Raw genomic sequence first — 21,861 nt, 5'->3', positions numbered from 1 at the left:
CTGCAGCTGCTTCTCACAGGCCCCTTTCATTTCTAATGTTCTCGTTCACATTCATGACTTTGTTTATTTGGCTGTAGCTTCTTCCCTCCAGCATCATTATAGACTGAAGAGAACTCACTGGTGTCCTTCCTTCTCCCTGTACAGCTTCCCTCCCTCTTTGTCATTGCTCAGGTGAGTGGCCTGAGAACAGTGTTCATAGTCTGGCATGAAGAGGAGGGGTTAGGACTGCCACTGGGCTGGCAGAACTTTGAGGAGGGCACTGGGCTGTCCGTTCAGCACTTGACCCGCACCTGGCTGGGCAGCTCTGGTGTGGCTCTTGAAGATAACTTCTTGGTATTTGAAGTCAGACAGTTCCCAGCTGTTCATTCATCTGTTGAGGTCCTTCAGTATGGCAGCCACTGCTCTAGATATTGGCTCTGGGGACAGTGATGAGCAGGCAGACCTAGTCTTGGCTGATTGCAGCTTTTATTTTAGTTGGGGAGAGAGAAGCAGGTAACAAGGATAATCAATGAAGATAATTACAGGTTGTAAGAATGGCCAGAGGAGGTGACAGATGCCTGCTTAGAGTGGAGTAGAAGGTCAGAGTTGGGATAGGAACCCAGGTCTCTGATTCCAAAGCTTGGCTCTTTCTGTGTCCTCTGGACTTGTTGATTGGGAGGAATGAGATTGAGGAAACCTCTAGGGAGGATGACCTTCTTCTATGCAGACAACCTGGACCAGACCATGGTCTTCAGGGGGAGCATCAAAAACTGAGGGCATGAGCCAGGGGCTGACTCTCTTGGTCACTCTAGTTGTTCATCCCTGGACTGCACCAGGTGAGTGGTCATCTTTTCTGAAGAGTCATGAGCCAGTTTACACACACAAGTTCAGATTTGTGCATGCTGCAGTTTTGTCTGAAGGCACAGTTATATTTTCTCTCCTATTATTTTCAACTATTTTTTAAAAATTCATATAACTTTTTTTATTGTGCCAAGTAGGGCCTTTAAAGACAATAATCATATGCAATCACCTTCATTTCAAACAAGACAAATTAAAACTTAAAACTTGAAAGACATATTCTCAAATCAAGTGTAGTTTCCCAAATTGAATGATTGATTGAATATATTCTGCATTATGACAATCTCTGATTTTCTCCTTTTATTTGCAACTCTTAATGATTTTTTTTTTTTTTTTTTTGTACTGGGGATTGAATCTGGAGTGCCCTATCACTGAGCTACATCCCTAACCCCTTTAAAAACTTGTATATTTTTGAAATTTTGAGATAGGATCTCCCTAAAATGCCAAGGCTAGCCTAAAAATTATGATCTTCCTGCCTCAGCCTCCCAAATCTCTGGAATTACAGGCATGCATGCTGAGTGAAAAAAAAATTTTTATTGGTGCAATATGGTTTTACATAATAGTGGAATTCATTATTACATATTCATACATACACACAATATAACAGTGTAATTTGGCCAATTTCATTTCCCAGTACCACCCCTTTTCCTCCTCTCCTCCCTTCCTGGGTTCCTTCCTCTACTGATCCCCCTTCTGTTTTCTTGAGATTTCCCTTCCTTTTTAACCCTTCAGGAAACTATCTTTAATTGACTCCTCCTTGTTTCCCCATTACCCAGCCACCCACAGTCCCTTTCCTGGTGGTTCAGATGTTTGCCTTTGCACATATGGAGAATATTTGGCCTTCACTGCCCTTTCTGAAGCTCTGATCAGCAACCCAGACCCTTCTGAATCTCTGTCTCCTGGGCTTTCGACAATACAGAAAATCTGGTGACTGGCAAATCCAAGTGATTTCACTGAGCATCCTCACTGTCTTCTTTTGACTTTCCTGTCAGGTGTTGAGGCTTGGCTATTTGTCCAGCACTTTACCTTCCCCATCTTTGGAGGCCCTCATGACCTTCAGCTCTGTGCAGTTTTGCAGGAGGCTTCCTCCTGCAAATATGAACAATGGTACTTTTCTGGCCCTTTTCCTCCCCATTTCCTTTGCAAAGAGCAGAACCTTTGGAACTTGTCTTGTACCTGTTTGATGCACTTATGGAAAAATTTCTAGTTATTCATCTCCTGAAGAGGGTCTGAGGAATCACTTGGTTTTCAGAGCTTCCTCACTCCTCTCCTACCCACGAACTGTGACTTTGCACCAGAAAATAAGTCATTCACGCAGTGATCATTTAATGCTCCTCCAGGGCCCAGGAAGACTCTTTGTTCCCAAATCCAATTTCCTTGCATGGAGCTTGGTACTACTCTCATTCTTTGGTTGTTGTACCTTCCTTTAAAAGCATATCTGCATCCATGAGATGAAGAAAGGGTGGTATGCAGAAGGCCTGAATTTAAGCCCTGGGGTGAGGTTGTGGCTTTGGGGAATGTACTCTTTTTTCCCAAAATGTTTGCTGGCTTGGATTTTGTTTCAGCCTTAGTCTCATGGTTTCCCCCAATTCATAGAAGGGCTTTGGGGTTCACTGTATTCAGCCACATGGTTGTTGAGTCTGCCCCTCCCATTCACAGTCATCCTTAGTGAGGGCGCCTTTCGCTTCTTGTCTCTGCTTGTGGTTCTGTGGCCTTAAACAGCTCTCACCCCCATCTTGATTCCTATGAAAATGTTGTCAGGAGTTTTGGGGATGCAGGTGCTATTTGGCCTCAGGGTGTCATTGCTCCCATTTGGAACATGCCTGTCATAGTCTTTATAACTCAGACACATCTGCAGACCTCCTTTTATGTGGCCACACATGAAGGGCAAAGTACATTCAGTTTGCTCTGAGTAAGCAACTTCATTTTATTTTTAAGCTTTTATTTAACAAAAATCTTTGCATACATTATGACTGGTTAACACATGGCCTTGGTCTGACCCAGCCCTGCCTGGCTGGCAAGTCTCCCTACCTCATACCCCTCAGCATGGAGCAACTCCCTCTCTGAAGGAGGAATGGCAGAAATGGTCCTTTCCGGTGTTTTGTGACAAGACAAACCTGGAGATGGCAGGAGGGTTGAGGGGTCATCCTTTGGCTCAACATCAGTTGTGGTCTACTCTGTGCCTGGTATAATGGGAAGGCACTGGAGCATGGAGCACAAGAAAATGCCTGAGATGTGTCCATGGACTGCCTGTGGACTAACATGGGGAGGACGAGAGTGAGCTGGGGCTTGGTTAGGAAGCAGTTGTTCTGGTTCAGGGAGCAGTGCCATCTTGGACACTGCTGGTGGCTGTTGGTGTGAGAGAGGGCAAGGCACCAACAAGCCTTCACTGGCTGCCTTTGTTGTTTGTCCCCAAGACCCAGCCCCCTGATCCATGATCCTGCCCTTCCCCAAGTGTGCCAGACCCTAGCAAGCTCCTGCTCCAGGGCAGATACTCTTCATCCCCCCACTCCAAGAGTGCTCTTCTCTCTGCTTCCCAGTCCAATAGCTCTGCCACTGACTTGTCCAGTGACCTTGAGCAGGTTACTAGATCTCTCTTGAACCTCAGTCTAGTCTTCTGTGAAAGAGCAAATATTGAGCCTACCTCTTGAAGTTGTGAGGGGAACGTGACATGTAGTTGAGTGTAGTTATTGCAGTAACCTCCCAAGCAGTCTCCTTCCAACCTTGTCCAGCTACTGAGTACTCTGCACAGCAATCCTGTGATGAGGGGGTCAGATCAGGTCAGGCCTGTGCTCAGAGCCCTCTCAACAGTAGCTTCCTGTCTCACTCAGAGGGAAGGCCAAATCTTAGCATGACCTTCAAAGTTTCCCAGTACTTCTTTGACCACTTCTCCAACCCCTGCCCCACAAGGCCACAGTACCGGTTCATCAGTCTGGGTTCTGCACAGTTCAATGTGGTGCAGATGAGTGGTGCCCACCCCCAACTTATGCAGTCCACAACTTATGTGACTGTACCTTCTGTTCTAGCCTGCCTTTCTCTTGCTTCACTCAGCCGCATTGGAATCCTTGTGTTCTTCAAACCTGCTAGGTGTGCTTCCTGTTCAGGCTCTACATGCTGGCTGCTCCTCTACCTGGAATGTTATTCCTCAGGATGCTGGTATGGCTTGTTTGCCTACCTTTTTCATGTCTTTTCTCAAATGTCACCCTTTTAAAAATTATACCACATAGCCCACTGCCCCCTGAATATTCATTCTCTCTCTTCCACTCTGTCTTGCTTTATTTTTCCTCTTAGAAGTTGTCAACATCTAATGTATTATATATTTTACTTATTTATTTGGTTCATTGTCTGTTTTTTGCCAATACAGTATTAACACTGTGAGGGCAGCCACTAGTATCTTACAGTATTCACTGCTCCATCACCAGTGTCTAGAGCAGTGTCTTCAGTAGGGGCTCAGGGAATAAGTGAATGAGTTTGTGCTAAAGCGGGTAGCGTGTTGGGTGCAGTGCCTAATAGCACACAGGAAGCACCCAGTAAATGTTGGCTGGCCTGTATTTTTATTGTTGTTAATTATCCTTCAGGGATAGGTTCAAATGTAGCTTTCTCTGAGCCCTTCCCAGCCCCTTCTCAGGTCAAATTAAATCATCACCACCTCTTTCTTGGTTCCTCTTCTCTCTCTGCTCCTCTCTCAGCTTGTCATTCTTATGCAGCATTAGTGGGACTTGTCTCACACTTCTTCCTTTTTGAATCTAAACTCCTTCTGGACAAAGTCTGACCTATTTAGATTGGTATCTTAGGCACCTGCATCTACCTATCAGCACACAGTAGGAGCTTCAGAAGCATTTGTTACTGGCAGCTGTGGCAGGTGGAATGAGCTCTCTAATCTGTCAGGAGCTTTTCTCCAGCTTCACTCCTAATGGTTGTATCTCCTTACAAGGAGCTTGATAAACCCTTCAAACACTTTTTAATGACAACAACTTAAGGGACACCATCTCTGATGGTATGTTTAGAGCAAATTTGGAGAGAAGAGTACCTTGAATGACATTGTCTGGGTGGCCTAATTGTTCCACATGGGAGAGACTGGCCTTGGTTACTTGGCCTTTGAGTAGATGGGGTCATTCAAAGGAGATGGGGTGAATAAGACCAGCATACTTGGGGGAGACTGGGGAGAGGAAAAAAGGCTCGAACTGTTCTGAAAGGGATTTGGAGGTGGAGAACATGCTGCTCAGGGTGGTAGCAGTAGGAAAGAGGTTCCTGCCCAATCTGAGGAAGAGCTGAGAGCCTTGGGAAGGTAGGAATTTGGGGGCCTTAGAAGGAGGACCTGAAATGCTAGGGTAATAGCTTTGGCCTCTTGTATTTGACAGGAGGATTCCATACTAGAAGTTTTGAAGGGGTGGGGTTAGGCACCAAGAGGAGCAGGGGGACATGGGAAGGAGTTCTGGAGTGGAGCTCTCTTTTGGGTCCTACAAATGGCATGCAGAGGGCCTGCATTCAGATCGGCCTTGACATTCTAAGGGGTAGCAGAGTTTCAGCTGAACCAGCACGGTAAAGGGTACTGCATAGTTAGAGGTCTTGGCTAAGAAACTTAGCCTCTTGGGGTTTCACTCTCTTTATCTGACAAGTGAGCAGTAAGCAAGTCACATCCCTTCTGCCCGGGTCAGGGTTAGCCTGAAACTTGGGAGAGAACTGACTGTCCTGCAGGAGGCAGGTGGCCAAGGACAAGGCTTGACAATGCATGTCTGGAGGGCTTGAGAATTGTTCTCTTATCCAGAGAGAGAGATTCATTCTGCAAACCCTGAGAGAGTTACCTTGCCTTTCTTCTTGCCTGCTTTGGGTTGGAATTCTAGAAATGACCTTGACTTTGTGGAACCTTTCCATCTCCCATCCTATCCTCTGAAGTGGGGCCCCTGGCTTTGGCCCATATTCTCATTTCCTGTGGCTCTGGTCCTGTTTGCTGAGAGGTCCTCCTAGCTTTCCCCTGAGGTTCTTTGCATCTGACCTGGGCCTAACCCGCCCCAGGTGAAGCAGCCCTGAGTGCATGGATCCTGCCGTTTCCATCCTCTTCACCCTGTCTACCCTCAGCCATTTTCCACATGGCCCCTAGTTTCCCCCATGCTCATTTGAGATGGCTATGTAGTATCCAGTCAAGGACTGTCTTCAATAAGCCATGAACTTGTTATGGAGCATTTACATGGTTTTTAATTTTTGCTCTTCCAGCTAATGCTACATTAGACCATCTTTGTGTATTATGGAATCATTTTATTAAGTTGGCATTTATCTAGCTAATGGCAATAACCCAAGATTCAATAGAGAATCAGATTTTGCAAGAGGAATGTTGTGAAGATACACTAAATTTATTTCAAATGCTGGAAATCATCTTTGTTGTATTTTTCATGAATGAAGAAGCAGGATAACAGTAAGGTGAAATTAGGTATAAGAGAAAGGCTGCATATATATGAGAAATTCGTAATGTATTTGTTAAGTGGGGAAGCAAGTCAATAAATCCTCTGAAGGAGCAATCTATTTGTGAAAATTGAGGAATTCTGTATCCCTGCATCTGATGCTTTGATTAAAACAATAATGAAATTTTAAAAACCAGTGATCCCTTCTTAAGGATGCTTTAAGAAATGCCTGAAAACAATGAATAATTAATAGCATTTTTGAGGAGAAACCATATCTTCTTCAGTGAGAATGGGCTTGTCAGGTGCCATTAGCAGTGGAGGTAGCCTTGCAGACTTGCTGAAGGAACCATTAGGAAATGATTGTAGCAAAACTGACAAATGGACATCACTGACTCGGCCTCCAGTACTGTTTTGAGTCTGAGATCTGGGCAGGCTCTGGGATGTTGGGAAGTCTCCTCTGACTTGCTCCTTTGCTGCTGCTGTTGTTGTTTTTATTGTTTTAGTTTCTGGTTATTTATCCAGTGGCTCTAGGCTTTGCATTTCAGTTTAATCCAGCAAATGTTTGCCGAGTCTTTATGCCACATAAGGTTGCAGGGCATAAAGATTTGGGAAGAAAGAACACAATGCCCCCTTGTTTCTGAGGTGCTCGTGACCTGGGAGTGGGAAGGGCAAAACAAGTTTAAAACTGATGATTACTGAGGGGAGATTAAGAAAGGGACCCTGGCAGACATCAGGCCCATCTTGTTAGGAAAGGGAGGAATTCCATCTCAAGGGGACCAGGGGGATTGAGATGAGTTTTATGGGAGTAGTTGGTTTTATTGACACCTGAAGGACAGACTGAAATGGAGGCTGGGCATTCCCTGCAAGGTGAAGGGTCTGCGTAGAGAATATGGAAATGGAAGGACATGGGGCCGTTGGGATATGGTGGAAACATTGGACATGTGACTAACGGTCATCAGGGTACAATGGGTATCAGGTATAGTTCTAAAAGCTTTATATGTATTAACTCATTTAAATTGCACAGTGACCCAAGTGGAGGACTATCATTATTTCCATTTTATAAACAGAAGCAAAGACTTGTAGCAGTTAATGAACAGTCAAGATTACATTGCTCCACCCAAGGTTAGACCCTGTTTGTATGGTTCTAGAATCTGTGCTGCTAACCATGAAACTGTCCTGCCTCTGATGTGAGGAAGAATGGGCACTAGACCAAAAAAGTGGACAGACACCACTTTTAGGCTTAGAATGTCAGCATTCAGGGTGTAGAGCTGAAAGAGCAGACAGAAATGGTCACGGGAGGGATTGGAGTGTTCGGATGGGGAGGTTCGTAAGAGCCGTGAGGGGCTGCAGGAAGAGTCCTGAAGGGGTCTGTCAGCAAGGCCCAGGCTGCAGAGTTGCGGCAGGTGAGCCCAGGTTTGGGCCAAGGAGAGAGGGGCAGGAGCCTCTCCTGACATGGGTGCTATTCACTTGGGGAGGAGCACAGCCATTGGGCATCATTGTCCTGATCTGTGGAAAGAGGCACGTGTGACAGAGGGGACAGGTGAGAGCTGGCACTGCTAATTTGGCAGACCTGGTGGCTTTTCTGCCGCCTAATGACTTTTGAAAGCTGTTTTCTGTGCTGAGACACAAGTGTGACTTCCCCCATCTGAGTGCTGTGGCAATCGCTATTTTTCCTGGAAAATTGGGCCCATGTGGGCTCTGTGTGTGGTTTATTTGAGTTCCATTTTTATAGCCTTATTACCTTGTCCTCATGATGTAAGAACCTCTCTCTCTTCTCCAGCTTCACTGTGAAAATTGTTTCTTAAAAGGCACAAAGTGTCTCTCGTCATTTGGGTGGTGCTCTCTGTGCAGCCGTGCTTCTCTGCAGACTGTGCACACACTTCTCCTCACCCCTGCTAGCACTCCTCATTGAGTTTCTCTGATCATTGGCAATTTACAGAGAACTTTGAGGCAGCTCTTGAATCTCACCACCTAAGTGTTGGCCAGTTTTCTTCTGGAAATAGTTTGTGCACATAAATATCCATTCAACTCCTTTCTTTGAAATGTCACTCTAGGGATGACCCTGCCAGGGCCTGAAACCCGGTCTGGTCCTCTGGCCTTGAGTTGATAACAATAGCCATCAGCATTTAGGGAGTCTGGGCTGTTACCAGGCACTGTGTGAAGGGATTTATGTTCATGACCTTAATTATTCCCAATCCCTATGAGATAACTACTATTACTTACCCAGTTTTACAGATAAAGAAAATGAGTTCTAAAGGAATGGAGAGACAGTACCCCAAGGTCACACAGCTAGTAAATCCCAAAGCCAGGTCTCAACCAGATCTGTCTGACCTTGGAGGTCATGTGCTTGCTTCATTCATTCAACAACAAATGATTATCTACAATACACTGGGAACCTGTTATAGACTTAGGGTATACAGCAAAGAAAAAAAAAAGGCAAAAAATTCCTGCCTTCTAGCCAAGGCATAAGTGGGTAGTTATTGGTTCCATCACTGGAAAGGGTGCTGTAGGAGTTCACATAAGAAGCTGGACTTCGGGAATGGGAATTGACACTGCTAGTTGTCCAGCAACCTCTTTGCCCTTTGTTCTTTGTGTATTGGTACCAGACAGACATGGCTGCCTTACAGGCTCAGTTGGAACCCCAGTGAAGGGGGAGCTCCTTTCTCTGCATCTAGCTGTTAGTTCAGAGGAAGGCTGTGATTGGCCCTGCCTGTATGATGTGTCTATCCTTTGGGTTAGCGACTGCTGCCAGGGAGGGAAGTATTGTAATGTGGGCTAGATTACAGGCCCGTCTTTGTTGGGGAAAGCAATCTTTTTAGGAAGAAGGCAGAGGATACATATTTGGGGAAGATTGACAAGACTTTACCTTGGTTTACTGTACATAGTTTTTGAAGAATTTATCCTATATCAATGCAGGAACTCTTTGTAGCCTTTTAAGTAGGGAACTTGATCAAAGTTGGGTTTTTTAAAAATCAGTCCAGATGCTATATGGAGTTATGGTTGGAAATAAGTGACTGGAGTTAGGCAGGCTGGTTAGGAGGGCTAACAACAGGGAAAGCTGCTGAGACCTAAGCTAATTAGTTCCGAGTATTTCTATTTGCACTCCACCCCCAACCACAGCATCAGTGAGGGGGCAAGGAGAGGAAAATGTTCTAGAGACAATTTGGAAAACCTGTCTTGGTGACAAGTCAGAGGCTGGAAGAAGTGTTTAAGGACAGTTCTTGCCACCACCAAAAGGGTAAATAAATATTCTCTGGAAGGCTAGCCTTATCATTGAAAACTAGTGGCAGCAGACTCCACATACCTTCTTGCTTCTTGAGATATGTGACTTGCTGTGCTACCCTAACTGGAAAGGGAGGCTGACTACTTGCATGTTCTTCCCTTTAAAAAGTTTGCATTCTCTGAGAAATCAGAAAAAGGAGACACTGTCAAGATTGCCAATGGAGACGTAGATGGATGGGAGGAGAATACTGCCCTAGAGGCCCTGCTGTCCCACAGCATCCCCAGGGTTATAGCTCTACTTTAGGCTTTTAAGAAATTTAAGCAAAGAATGACATGATATGACTCAGGTTGTAACAGATTTCCTCCCACTAAAAATAGACTGTGGGTAGAGATAGGAACTTCACCAAGGGTAGAAGCTGGGACCCAAGTTAGGAGGCTATTGCAAAAATCTAGGATGGTAATGGTGGAGTGGTGAGAAATGTTTATATTTTGAAGGTAAAAACCAGTTTGGGTAATGACTGGATATGGAGTGAGAAAGAGAAGAGACAGAAACAATTCACAACCTTTGACCTGGGGGATGAAAGGTATTTCAAACTGAAATGGGCTAGATGCTCTGAGGAACAAGTCTGGAAGGAGGTCAGGGATCTGAGTCAGATGTGTTAAGTTTGAGGTACACAATGTGGTCACGTAGTTTTCTGTTTTGTTGACTTCTGACTTTGGCACTGGCTGCCGGGTGTACAGTCAGGAGTTCAGAGAGGGCCAGGCTTGGGGAAAAATCTGAGTGAGCATGATCATCAGCAGGACAGTGATATTTGAATTCATGAACCTAGGTGAGATCACCAAGGGAGTGTCAGTGAAGGGATGCGACCAAAACAGGAGGTGAGAAAAGAAGGAACAACCAGGGAGGTGGGTGCAAAACCAAGAGAGAAAGCTATCCTTGAAACTGAGTGAAGAGAGTGGCCAAGCAAGAGGGAACAAAACTGGTGTCAAAACCTGCAAGGTGAGGGTTAAGGCATGACCCATGGATCCAGCAACATGGAGGGCAGGCCAAATGCATGCTTTTGGATGTAAGCTTAATATTACAAAGTCATAGTTCCTGCCCTGAAGGAGAATATAACTGTGAAAAAAAATATCATTTAGGATTGATCAAAATAAATCTGAGAAAGATGTGAAATGTGAAGATTATGCCATTGGAATTCTGCAGAAGAAGATAGTATTTCTGTGGAGAGGATTCAGTCAGATTCATTCATGTATTCATTCATTCATTCATTTTACTAAAATTTATTGAGTGTCAGGGACTTGGTGGGGAAGGCAGTTATTGTTTAATGGATACAGAGTTTCCATTTTGTAGAGGAAGAGTTCTGGAGGAAGATGGTGGTAGTGGTGGTATAAGAATATGAATTGTACTTAATATCTCCAAACTGTAACCTTAAAATGGTTATGATTATAAATTTTATGTTACATGTATTTTGCCACAATTAAAAAAATGGCAAGGGAAAATGCACTTTTTTCTCCTCCCCCCAATATGAACTTGGTTTCGGATATGATGTCTGAATGAATGGCATTCGGACAGGGAGATACTGTGGAGGAAAGTGAAAGAAGACATCCAAGTAGAGGGAATACTGAGAGAGGACTGTGTGTTTGCAGACTGGCTATCAGTCCTGCCTCTCTGGTGGTAGGGTCCCCTGGGGAACCCATGCCAGCTGAGGCTGCAAAGTCAGGCCAGGCTAGTTGTTGCAGGCCTGGTATTCTGGCTGTGGAGTTGGGCTGAACCTTGATTTGGGAGCCTCTGAAGGTTTCCGCCCAGGGGAGTGTCATTACAAAGGTGTGTGTTTGGATTGATCTTTTTAATCCTTCCTGGTAAACTGTTGCCTATTCAAAGTAATAGAATTGAGGCATGCGTGCATATCTGTAGTGAAAATTGAGGCCTAACAGAAGCTTAGGTACCCAGGCATGTGTTAATAATGAATTGAGTAGATTGTTTTTCCACTCTTTTTTTTTTTTTTTTGGTACTAGGGATTGAACCCAGGGGTACTTAACCACCAAACCATATCCCCAGCCCGTTTTTATATTTTATTAGGGACAGGATCTCACTGAGTTTCTTAGGGCCTCGCTAAGTTGCTGAGGCTGACTTTGAACTTGCAGTCCTCCTGTCTCAGCCTCTCAAGTAGTAGGGATTACAGGCTTGCACACTGCTCCTGGCTTCCATTCATTTTTTTTTTTTTAACAGATATTTATTGAGGACCATCTAAATGCCTGTGGTATTCTGGAAAGTGGCGATAAGGGATGGAGTGAATTTAACAGGCCTCTTGTCTTGAAAAGTCTAAAATCTACAGAACCCCATTCCTAAACAAGAAATTGTGCCATGTGCTTTACCACACGTGTTATCAGAATTCAATGGGAGTTGAGGGGAGGGGCTACCTGGCCTCCTTGGGACATCCAGGAGACTTCCAGAGAACATCTAATGAATTTGAAGGATAAGTAGTGATTGTCCAGGCAAAGAAACAAACATGGGCATCCTAGAGAATGGTCATTCGAAACTTAATGCACATTGTGAATTTAAAGAAAATGTCTATTTTCTTTAAAAGCTAAACTCTCTATTTCATTGACTTTTAGGTGGTGCTGGCTAGTGTGTATGCTTTCAGACCCAACTTTGACTACTCAAATGTGGAATCCTAGGCCTTCGTTGGTAAGTTTGTTTGATGCTTTCTTACAAATTATGCTGTCAAGGATTGGTATTTGGCATGAAAGGCAAGGTAGGTATCATTGGCAGGTAGGTGCTCTGTGGAGCTTCCTAAGCCTGGACCCTAGAGAGACCTATAGAATGGGCCAAAAATATACACAGGAGAAGTGGAATCTTGTTATAGGTTTCTGTCATAGATGCAGAGAGAGAAGCTGAATGTAAGGAGAATACAGGGTTGTAAGGGATGAATATAGTTGTCATCATAAAGAGGTGGAACTTTGGTTCTGTTCTGAAAATAAAAGTAGTTTGGAAAATATCCAGGGAAGAGTGAAATAAAATTTTCAGTGCTTGAGCAAATGGGAATAAGGCATAAAGAAAGTGAGCTCAGCAATGGACCCAAAGGAGCAAAAGCTTCATTCAAAGGAGTCATGGGCAAGGACTTGATTTACTGGCACCTGATGTCTCTAGTCCACAGTCAATAAACTTTTTTTTGTAAAGAAACATATGCTAAGTATTTTTGGCTTCCTAGGCCATGTAGTCTCTGTTCCAGTTACTCAATTCTGCTTTGGTGGAATGAAAGCAGCTGCGGATGATATGTAAATGAATAGGTATGACTTCATTTCAGTAAAACTTTAGAGAATCAGATGATGGCCTGGATTTGGCCTGCATGCTCTAGTTTGTCAACTCCTTTCTATACCCTGAGTGCCAGGCTAAGGCACTTAGACTTTTTCCTGAAGGCAGTAAGAACCCTCTAAAGTTATTTTGATCAAAGAAGTAAAACAACTGAGGTGATGTTTTAGGAACATTCACTTGATAGTTGGGCAAGAGGCATGAGGCTCTGTTAGAAAGTGATAGCAGCAATCCCTACATGAGGTCATGTCGCTAACAGTAATGAAAGCAATGACCTATTGCTTTCATTGTTGTCAAGGGACAACCAATTGCATTTTCAGTCTTTTTAGACTTTGAAGACAGCAGTCAAAGAAGATGAAAATTTAAACTTGGGGGTTCACAAGGGTATCCTTGATAGAAGTGTGGATGTTGGGGGTGGAAAGAGGTGGTTGGTGCATCTGGTTTTAGATATGTTGAATTCAGGCTATCAGGATTCATCCACAGGAAATGTCCAGTAGATAATCAGAAATGCAGGATTAAAGCCTGGTCTGAGAAGGTAAAGTCTGAATATACAGAATGGAAGCTATAGTTTTAAATGAGTTCTCCCCAAGATAAACAGAAGGCTGAGACTGGGGGAATGTGCATAACTTCAGAATGGGAGGAAGAGGGTAGAAGAGACCCAGAGGCCATGGAGGACAGTGCCCCAAGAATGGAAGAGGATGGGACAACAGGACCAGAGAGAAGGGATCTGAAGGAAAAGTGAATTTGTGGCAAGGTCTTTAAGATGGCTTTGAGGACTGTCATGTCATGAGAGGGAAAGAAACCAGCTTGCTTGTGGTCAGACGTCAATGAGAGATAAAGAATGTAGATATTACTAAAATAGGCCACTCATGGAGACTTGGGAAGTCAAAGAAGGTAGACATGTAAGATTTAAGTGTTTGCATGTTAGAGTAACGTTTCTTCCCTTTGGAGGCAGGCAAAACATGTTGTGACCAGTTCTTATTGCCTTCTTTGGAGTGAAGCTATGTTTGGAGTTTGTGTGTACACTGGGTTTGTGATTGTGTTCTTAGGCTCCCTTTGAGGTGTGGTGTTCATAACTCTGCCACAACTTGCACCAGGAATCTGGCCCATGTTTGGACTTTTGCCATAAGACAAGATGTGATCTGTTGGGTAAATAGTTGCATTTACACAAATTGGAGGAAACAATGGAGTGGACCAAAAATTGAAATAAAATTTCTTACTGTAGAAAAATTAAAATTATGGGGAATTTGGGACAATTAATCAAGTCATTCAACAACATATCAATTTGTGCTCTGAGTATTTCAAGTGTATACTCTGTGGTTTGAATTCTAAGTAATTTTTGAATATAACAGTTAAATATCTAACAGTAAAAGCAAAAAGTTAACCATTGGTATGAAAAGGTTAACTGTTGTGGCACCATTGATGAAACACTCATCAAGTACCAAGTACAGTGCTAAGTACTCTGTCTGTGTCATTTTTTTCATCTTTATAATGACCTATGATGGGAGATTTAGTATTCCCATCTCAGCAATAAGGAAATCAAGTCATTAAAAGGTTGAATAACCAGCCCAAGGTCACAGGGATCTGAACACAGGTCTGTATGACCCCTTGTTTATGCTGTTCCCTGTTTTATGTCACCTAGGTCTGGAATTTCTCCTCCTACTTATGTAGAGGTAGATTGAGCCCTTCAGGTTAAAAATTGAGAGACTATAGTGTCTTTTAAAAGGGTAAAAGAAGTTTGGGAAGTCAAATTGTCCTTCAGTTGGTGAAAGTGGCAGACGGGCTTGGACAGGAAATGTCAACAGAAGGCTTGAGAGGAAGATTCCAACCTTAACTCTATGGCAATTGCAATGTATTTTTTATTTAAACCCTTGGTGTTTTTCTCTGCTCATCTCCAACTGCAAGCTTCAGAAGCAAGGTCCTGCTTTGTCTGCTCACTGCATCCCCAGGGTCTAGAGCAGAATTGGACATGGACTCTGCCTGTTCACTATTTGTTGCTTCTAATAAACCAGGTGATTTGGAACTCAGTGCTCAGCCTTTGTGTGCCAAGCACTACTCTCAGCCCCACAGTTGCAGAGGTGACATAGGACAAGGTCTGTCATCAGGAGGCAGACATCCTAGGTAGATAAGAGATGTATAATGTGACCTCAGGCCCACCTCATGGTGGGCGTGGAGTGTGGTGTGAGGTGGAGAGCAATGAGACCCGTGGAGCTGGGAGGTGGTCAGGAAAGGTTTCTCTGACCAGTGAAGCCAGGCAGCAGCAAGCCTGTTGGGGGAAACAGGAAAGCTGGTGGGTGACTATTGGCTTGTCAACTGAACCCTCAATTCTTTCTTTTCTTCAGCTGCTCCCTCCAGACAGAGCTCCCTCCTTAGTCCTCATCTCTGACCTTCCTGTGTGACCTGGTCTGCTATCTCCTGATTCTCCTCCAACCTCACAGACTGTGACCTCTGAGGCCTGCTTGGCCTGTTCTGTCTTCTTTGTCCTTGGATGTAGGTTTTGCTTGGTCCCTCTCAGGTCTACCCTGGTGTTTTCTTGGGTGAGCTCATCCACTGCTCCCTCTGCCCAGCAGACTTGCTAGACTACCTCAGAGTCAGAATCTCACCCAGAACCCTTCCTAGCTTTCTGCCCCCAGGGTACCTCACATTCCTCCCCACCCTACCTTAAGTGCCCCCTGTGTTTTGCTCCTCAGCGTGCTGGCCCTGGTCTATGCCCCTTTAGTTGACTCTCCTTCAGGAGTTGTCTATAACTTGTCCTTTCCCCCGTCTGTCATATTCTACTACTTCATCCTGAAGAGCCCATCTTCTGATTTTTCAACTCTTTCTTCTTTCCCCCAAAACTCCTTTGTTTAGGGTTCATCATTTGGATTTTTTTCTTATACTAGCCCCTCCATTGGTCATCCTGCTCATCTTTCTCCTCCTTCATCCCACCCCACACTCTTGCCAACATGATGCTTCTAATTCACGTATCTCATCATGGCTTTCTTCTCTTTAAGACTCTCCAAGGGCTCCCAGTACTTACAGAATAAAAGCCAAGCCCCTTCCGGGAACTTTTTCATAACCTGGCTTTTGGCCACCTTCCTCATTCCACTTTTTCCCTAACCCACATTTCCAGCCTCAGTCCAGCCACCAACAGTCATCCCCTCTGGTGACTTTGCCAGTGATGGTCCTCTCTTGGGAACCACCTGACCCCTGCTCCTCATCTAGGTGACTGAGTTCCATTTTCCCCTGTCTCTCTTGGACACCCCTCCCACAACCTGGAGATGACCTTCCTCCTGCCTCCCAGAACACCCTGCAGGGCTTGTTGAAAAGCACTTATCAGTGTAGCTGTTGACTTTCTTATCTATAAAGCTCAGTAAACTGAGCTCCTTAAGAATGGAGAAAACATACACACACGCACACATGCACAGTCTTTCTGTTCCTAGTGCCAGCCTAGTGCACCTGGCTCAGGAAGTGTTTGTTGAAAGAGTGAGGATAGCAAAGTCTGTTTGTGCAGCCAAACAACAGATTTAAAATGCAATCAGATCCACTTGGAATTGGAGGTTCAGTGACCATTGAGTTTGATGGGGCCAAACCTCTTCTCAGCTTTGAGTGCAGGGCAGTGTTTGTGGCTGCCTGTTGTGTCTCCCAGCTTGGTCAATGTGTACTGAGGAGTAACATGAATATAGGAAGGGGTTCTGACCCAAGGTTCCCAGGTCAGTGTCCACATTCCCCATGGGAGCTAGCATACACACCAAGTCACATTTTCATTGGAGGCCTTCATCTCGACACTAGTTGTCTCTTTCACTTCCTGCTTCTGCCACAAAACTGGAAGTTGTGTTAAGAACACAGCTTTTATTCAGGGGCTTATAGTAAGCTGGGAAGACCTCCGAAAAGACTGTCATCTGGCATGGAGGGTCCTGCTGACCAGGACCCAGCTTTTCTTGCCTAGAAATTCTTCTGATGCTGTCTTCCCTTGCAAGGGACTTCCCACAGCTGTTTCTTCTACATGGAATGTTTTTTCCTCTGGGTTTGCCTAGCTTGTGCCTGCTTGCCCTCAGATCTCAGCTGATTTGGAGGGAGCCTCCTTTAACTTCTCTGAAGGGAAGGCCAGGTCTCAGCATCCCCTTCCCACGCTGGCAATCCCAGCAGATTACCTGCTGCTGATGGACTGCCTACTGTCAGAGTGCTTGGTGTTCAACTACCTAAATTTGTGGTTTGGTAGATGGTGGCTGGGATGTCACCATTATTATCCCAAAGACACCATATAAGAAGACTAGGGTCCCACCCAACAAAGTCTCTGGCAAAGCAGGGGCTGGTCCCAGGTGCCAGCCTGTACATTCATGCTCTTGTTCACTCGTATCCTACAGACCCTCTGTCACACATTCCAGCAGCTAGTCCTCTTGTACATCACTAGTGCTCATCACAAAAGTCGTCTTATGTTTGCATTTATTTGTGTGGTTATTAGATTAAAGAATGTTTGTTCCCTGCTGGCAGCCCCTGTAAACCCTGGGATAACAAGTATACCCAGGATTCTAGGTAGGTGCCCCCCACAGAGTTGACTGATAGCCTGAGGGAACCTCGCACTCACCCATGCCCCTTGTATCATAGCAGTCTAGGCAAGAGCTGTAAAAGAGCCTCCTCAGACCCTCCACTTCTCGGACTCTCTTATGTGCCTGGGGATTAACCCACAGCCTCACTTGCTTCTTGCATCAGGGTTCACAGTGGTAAGGAAGCATCTGTGCCATGGTGGGGTCTGTTCTTTCTGCTCACTCCCTGTGCCCTTTCTCACTACCCTGCCAGCCCCTTGTTGTCCATCTGTAAGGAAATGAACCATTTGGCCATCCCTGTCAGGACAGAGCCAGCTGCTTCTCCTCTGGTGTGTGGACCTTCATACACTCTGAGGATGACTGACCATGGCGGGTCATAATGACCTGTGTGCCTGCCGTTCTTGTCCTTCCAGAGCCTGTCAGGAGTAGACCAGCCCTGGCCTTTGGTCTCTGTGGCAGGGCAATACCTGGACAGCCAGGGCTCAGGTCTCTACAGAAGGGGTAAGGGAGAACCAGAAGTTATTACCTTAAGAATGGCTGCTCTGTGATGCAGTTTGTATGTATGTGTGTATGTTTATCTTGCATGATGTTTTTAGTTGCATAATTTATAACCCTGCTATATTTCTTCTCTTGGAGGTCTAATGTGCCACTAGGAATAATAGACACATCATAGCTCTTGGCTAAATAAATGTTTTCTCCTCTCCCAATCCACGGACACCTCCTCCCCATCCCACCCCCAACTTTGGTATCTCAGGGACCTCTTTATGACTTGTTGTGACTATCAGATCCCTGTGACTGTTTAGATCACAGTGATGTGAAAACTCTAGACTCAGCCAGCTGGGCAAGGACTGGGCAGCAGGGGAAGCCAGGTCCCCCAGGGCACCTCACCAGGCCACCAGGGCCCTCTAAGGGCAGCCTGGCTGAGCTCCGAATGACTCACACTGTTTTTGAGTGGGAAAAATAAAAACTTAAAAATGGCTTCCTGCCAAGTGGGGAAAGTGGACAATGGGGGAAGGAATGTTAGCCAGGCCCTAAGGACATTTGCCAGCAACAAACCAAGATGGGCTTAAAGCACAGATGCCCCCAAGACATCTCCTTCAAAGGCACTTGGCTCTGGTGCAGACCCACTTCAGAACATCAGCTGCACACTATCACAGGACCCAAGGCACACCACTAGGCTCTCTGAACCCTAGGGTCCTCATCTGCAAATGGGATAGAAGGAGTGGCCTTTATAAAGTTTCTGTATGAAGGAAACGAAAATGTGCTTAGCACCGCGCCTGGCATGTAGAAAATACAAAATACCTAGTATCTGCTATCATTGCTATTGTTTTTAAAAGTATTATTGTTGCTAACAGTATAAGACTGGACAAGAGATTACAGCCTAACATGTACAGAGGCTGCAGTGAGCAAGTGAGATGGCAGATAAAGAAAGTGCTTTGTGAATCACAGATTATATCCAGATATTATTAGCACAAATATATCTGCTGTTGTTTTGGCTTTGGAAAAAATGACTGAGCCCAATTTTATGATGTTGAGTCTAAGTTCTCTGTTGTTTTTCTTTTTTGTTTCTGAGGGAGGTTTGTCAGGCAGGCCTTTATTGGACTCTTTCCCATTGGCTGTGTGACCTACATTGGCAATCAGGGTGCCAAATGCCTGGACAGCACCTGGCAGAGAGGAGCATTTCAGTGGTTGATGCTATTATTTAAAAATTTTTATGATAAATATTTAATACATAATAGTAAGTTCTTATAGGTTCATTGTCAGAGACTCAGGGGAGTTACTCTTTACTCTGGAACTGAAGAATCCAGCTGTCAAAGTGTGGCGCCATTTCCTCATACTTTCACCTGCTCCTGCACATTGGGTTGACTCTAGTTTTGGGCTATTACAAATAAAGATACTGTGAACATCCCCTTCCCCCCAACACACACACACACGCACACACACACGCACACACACGCACACACACGCACACAATAAAAACAATAAGTTGTATGCCTGGCATAGGTAAATAAGTGTAAACAGTTCTTCAGAATGTAACATAGATAACTACCATTGTTTTCACAGGTTTCTTATAAATATTTTGTTAAGAACAACTACTTGAATTTCTTTTTCCCCTCCATTCCATACCATTTCCCTGCCCCACTCCATCTTTCTAAGAATAAAATGAAACAAAATTAGTTATTTAAGAAAAATCAGATAACTTCAGGCCCACGTTGAGAACACCCTACTTATGGGATGCATCTGGCCTGCAGGTGTATATTGTTCAGAGCCGTGATGGTCTACAACCTTTGAATTAATGGCTAACATTTAAAAATTGGTAGATTTTGTGTAAAAATCCAGGTTTCCAGCTCTTCATGGGAAATTGATCAGTCTGGCATCTCTGGGTCTGTCTTCCTGTGGCCACGTGACAAGAGTGGTTCCCTCTCCAGGGAGCTGTCTCTCCCCTCCACCCTTGTGCTGCACAGTCTCTTTGCACCTTGCATGGCTGGCTTGGCCTGTGGGTAATTGAGTTTGTATCCCCTTAGCTACTGTGTATCAATTTCACATTATTTTCATTAGCAACTTTGACCACAGATAGGAAGATTATTTTACATGTTGTCATTCTTATGATAACCCAAGTTGCCACAGTATTTTAGGCTTTCTTGAATTTAGTAGGGTTACCTTCTCTCCTCCATGTGGGATTTTATCATTAAGAATTCTTTAAGTCTTTACCAAGGGTTTATGTCAACACAAACTGTTAGATAATGCCGAATACAAATTTTGATAGACACTATTTAAGAGAGGTTGCAAACAAAATGAATTGCTTTAATTCAATGATTTATGATGTGATTGTGAAAAAATTGGAGAATGATTTTTTTTGCCTTCTCATTAAATTAGTTAAAATTTGGCAAACTCTGCATGGAAATAGATGAAGGGTGTGAGATTCTCAGTCCTGCATAGCTTTTCCTTCTGAGGTGTTTCCTTAGACAGACTGGTGCTCCTTCCAGCCAGAGAGCAGCCTGCTGCCATGTGCAGAGGATGGAGCAGTTTCCTAAAGGCTCGCTCCAGGGGAGTCCTTGCAAACTCTGAAGTCTTTAAAAATTGTCATTTTTCCATGAGCTTTTAAAAACTGATTTTTATATTTGTCATCATGACAGTCATGTATACTATAACAATTCAGACAGCTCTGAAGTACGTTAACTGAAGAAGAAAGCCTTCTTTGATCCCCATTTCCAAACATTCCCAAAAGCTAACCACTTTCAAGACTTTGTTGCTTATATATTTCTGGACATGCTCCTGTTCCCTAACCCACACTCTGCCCTTACCCCTAATATACATGGTTTTACAAAAATGGAATCTATACATACTGTTCTGCAACTTTCTTTTTACAGCTTTCAATTATTATAGTGATCTTTCCAAATTCATATGTGAAGGTATATTTTTGTTTTTTACAGTTGTATTCCAGATGTATTTTTAAGTTTATTTATTCACCCCAGCATTGGTAGACACTCATGTTGTTTCTGATCTTTTGCCATCACAGTCATGTCTGCTGAAGAAATTTTTGCACATACCTGTGAACTTTTTTGCACAAGATTTCCTATGGTATAGATACATAGAAGAGGGATTTTTGACTTAAGCCACTTTCCTTTTAAAATTTGAATGCATATAGCCAACTTACCCTCCAGAAAGGCTGTACCAATTCATGCTCTTCCCAGGAGCATCCTATTGTGGCTTTGATAATCTAGTTTTTGCTTCAGCACATACACAAAAAGCAAGTTTTAAAAGCACACAAATATGCCATAAAAATTACATTATTTGTCTTAGAAAAACATTCAAAATACATGAGTTGGTGGATTTAACTAAAAGATTTCATATCTTGACATTGGTGATGGTTTTCATCCTGCAATTTGACAAAAATGTTCCCTAAATATTGTAATCAGTTGTTAATTATCTAAGGATATTATTTGTGCCAGGAAGACTTTGAAAGAATCATGGTTTCCATTTTCCTGCCGTCACAGGTTTGGCTGGCCCTTCCCAGCAAGACCGGAACTATCAGCACCTCTGTGGAGTCAGCACTGGAAGGAGCTGGACCAGGGAGGGCCAGACCTTAGGCACAAGAGACCTTGGGAGCAGGGAATCGCAAGTTATGCTGTGTGGTTGAGACAAAGTTTTTGTCCACAAGATGCCACAAAGTCTCCTTTACTGAGCTGGGGGTAGGGAAAGGAAAGGGAAGTGATGTTCCCAGACTTCCTGTGGCCACTTTTGTTCACAGCTTTCTCCTAGAAATGCTAGCGTTTATGTTCATGTTTTCAAAGCTTTCAGGAAGGATCTGAAAATTCTTGACCAGAGGCCCTTCCTGATTTCACATGGCTGAGAGCTCCTGGCCCAGGCTTTCTCCTTTTCCACAGAAAGGACAGATCTGGGAAATGGTCACTTCACCACTAACTGCACGTGACATTTTGAATTCTGCCTCCTCTGGAGGCCTCCTGTCTGCATCTGAGTTGGTGTTTGCCCTTTGTTTGGCCACAACTCCTCGGCACTAACCGTCTTTATGAGGCTGCAGTGGATTGATGCCTAGATCTTC

General features: G+C 44.2%; 1 protein-coding gene across 9 annotated transcripts in view; it reads left to right on the top strand.

Moving 5' to 3' along the window:
* Positions 1 to 21,861, top strand: part of BMAL1 (basic helix-loop-helix ARNT like 1) — a 102,021-nt gene that overhangs the window by 15,761 nt on the left and 64,399 nt on the right. For all 9 annotated transcript variants that reach the window (XM_079102700.1, XM_079102705.1, XM_079102704.1 and 6 more), the window contains exon 2: positions 12,075 to 12,147. The gene's annotated coding sequence lies outside the window, so the exon portion shown is untranslated. The remainder of the gene's footprint in view (positions 1 to 12,074; positions 12,148 to 21,861) is intronic.

This window comes from Sciurus vulgaris (genome assembly GCF_902686455.1).
Source record: "Sciurus vulgaris genome assembly, chromosome: 11".
NCBI classification, from domain to species: domain Eukaryota; kingdom Metazoa; phylum Chordata; class Mammalia; order Rodentia; family Sciuridae; genus Sciurus; species Sciurus vulgaris.
This window is presented reverse-complemented; position numbering and strand designations above follow the sequence as displayed.